The following is a 2,611-nucleotide window of genomic DNA, read 5'->3' on the forward strand; positions in this document are numbered from 1 at the left end:
TGTTAGCCAGGATGGTCTCAATCTCCCGACTTCGTGATCCACCCGCCTTGGCCTCCCAAAGTGTTGGAATTACAGGTGTAAGCCACTGCGCCTGGCCCTTTTCCTTATTTTCTTAATAAAGCTTACTTCATTGTAAGAATACAGTGTATAATAATATAATATACAAAATATGTGTTAATTGTTCATGTTATTAGTAAGGCTTCAGTCAACAGTAGGCTATTAGTAGTTAAGTTTGGAGAGAGTCAAAATCTATATTTAGATTTTAAACTGTGCAGGAGGCTAGCACCGTAAACCCTCTTGTTCAAGGGTCCACTGTACACAAGCTGGAATTTGCACACATTTCCACACCAGCCTTAACTTAGTCACAAGGTCACACCTAGCTGTGACAAGACCTGGGAACATAGTGTCTAGCTAGGAAACCATGTATATATTTGCAATTCTGGGGAGACTTCATATTAGCAACCTGCTATGCATGGGCATCACAGAAAGATCACACGTCTAATTGTCAGACCACATGTAGTAGGAGGAAACCAAAGATGGATAGTTATTAAAAAGAATGTGTAGAAAAACCAACTTGGAAAATGTCTAGGTCATTTAGAGAATAAGGGGAAAAATAGCCTGTAGAAATGGGTAAGCACAGCTTGGTAGTGGGATGAGCCCTGATTTTGAATTCCAAAATACTCAGGTTCTAAATTTGGCTCTGCCCTTACTAGTGTGTGAGCTTGAGCAATTAACTTCTCTCAACTTCACTTTCCTCATCTATAAAACAAAATTGACAGTAATACTTACTTTCAGAATGATTTTGGCAAATAATAAGATGAAGCATATGATGTCTAAAAAATATGTCAAGTTCCACATTTCCAAAACCAAACTCTCAATATTCTTTCCCAAACCTGTTTTTTTCATAGCTTCTTTATCACAGTAGGTGGCAACTCCATCTTTCTGACTTCTCCGACTAAAATCCTTGGAGTAAGCATTGACTGTCACTCTTCATCTTCATATCTAAAACATCAGCAAATCCTCTCCACTATTCTTGCAAACTATGACCAGAATTCAACCACTTCCCACTATTTGTCCTGCTACTTCCCTGATCCAAATCATTTTGCTCTGCCTGGAAGGTTGCAATAGCCTGAGTGTTCTCCTGCTTCTTCCTGAGCTTCCTGCAGTATCCCTCACAAGGCAGTATCATCTTTTTAAGTATAAAACTTACTGGCCGGGCATAGTGGCTTATGCCTGTAATACTGGCACATTGAAATACTGGCACATTGAGAGGCTGAGGCAGGTGGATCACTTGAGCCCAGGACTTTGAGACCAGCCTGGGCAACAGAGTAAGAAGCCTCATCTCTACAAAAAATAAACAAAATTAGCCAGGTGTGGTGGTGTGCACCTGTGGTCCTACCTACTCTGGAGGCTGAGGTGGGAGGATTGCTTGAGCCTGGGAGGTAGAGGCTGCAGTGAGCCAAGATCGAACCACCGAAGTCAAGTTTACGTGACAGAGCAAGACCCTGTCTCAAAATACAAACAAATGAAAAGACTTATAATGCTTAGGACCCTTCTCTTTCGTCCCCCTTAGAGTAAAGCCCTTCACAATCTGATCCCTTGTTAACTCTCTGACCTCATCTCTTATTAGTCTCACCCTTGTTTAATTCCAGCAGAACCTAGAGATCACAGGTTTTAGAGAAGTGGCCTGTGAAATAAGGCTGGGATGCATGTATCATTATAATTCTCTAGCCAAGTGAGACCGAATCCACACCAGGAAAAGAAGAAAAAAGAAGTTTGAAGCATTTCAGTATCTGAAAGGATTCCTTTGAAAGGACATAAAGGTCTATAGAGAGTAGCTGGGATTACAGGTGCGCCACCACGCCCAGCTAATTTTTATATTTTTAGTAGAGACGGGGTTTCACCATGTTAGCCAGGCTGGTCTCGAACTCCTGACCTCAAGTGATCCGCCCGCCTTGGCGTCCTAAAGTGCTGGGATTACAAGCGTGAGCCACCGTGCCCAGCCTGTTTACTTATTTTGTGGTTCTCTTCTTTCCATGAGAATGTAAGCTCCAAGAGAACAAGCATCCTCCTATTTACCACTGTATCCACAGCACCTGACACAGTGCCTGCCTGCCATTTGATACATATTTCTTGAGTACATGAATCAAGATAGTTGTGTAGTGTAAGCTATTAGGATGTGAATGATAAAATGCTATTCTATTAGTAACGCTAATAACTATAATAGCACTAATCACTGTAACAGGTAACTCCCTAGATCCCGGTGGTTATAGAATAGCATTTTATCATTCACATGAAGTCTGAAACCTTCAACATGGCCATTCAGGGAATTAAGCTACTTCCCTATGTCCTCTGGATTCAGGTAGCAGAAGGAAAAAAGGAATGGAGGATCACACGTGGAGGCTTTTGTGCTAAGCTTAGAAGTATATAACTTCTTCTTGCACTCTTGGGAACTCAGGCACTTCTGATTTTTGTGTACCTAGGAAGATAAGTGTTCTATTCACTATTATGCCAACTAATCACGCCAAAATTTAGTGGCTTAGAACAATCATTATAATTTGTCTGTCACGGTTTCTGTAGGCCAGGAATTTGGAGAGGGCTCAGCTGAGCT

This window comes from Mandrillus leucophaeus, unplaced genomic scaffold (assembly GCF_000951045.1).
Source record: "Mandrillus leucophaeus isolate KB7577 unplaced genomic scaffold, Mleu.le_1.0 Scaffold381, whole genome shotgun sequence".
In the NCBI taxonomy this organism is placed as follows: domain Eukaryota; kingdom Metazoa; phylum Chordata; class Mammalia; order Primates; family Cercopithecidae; genus Mandrillus; species Mandrillus leucophaeus.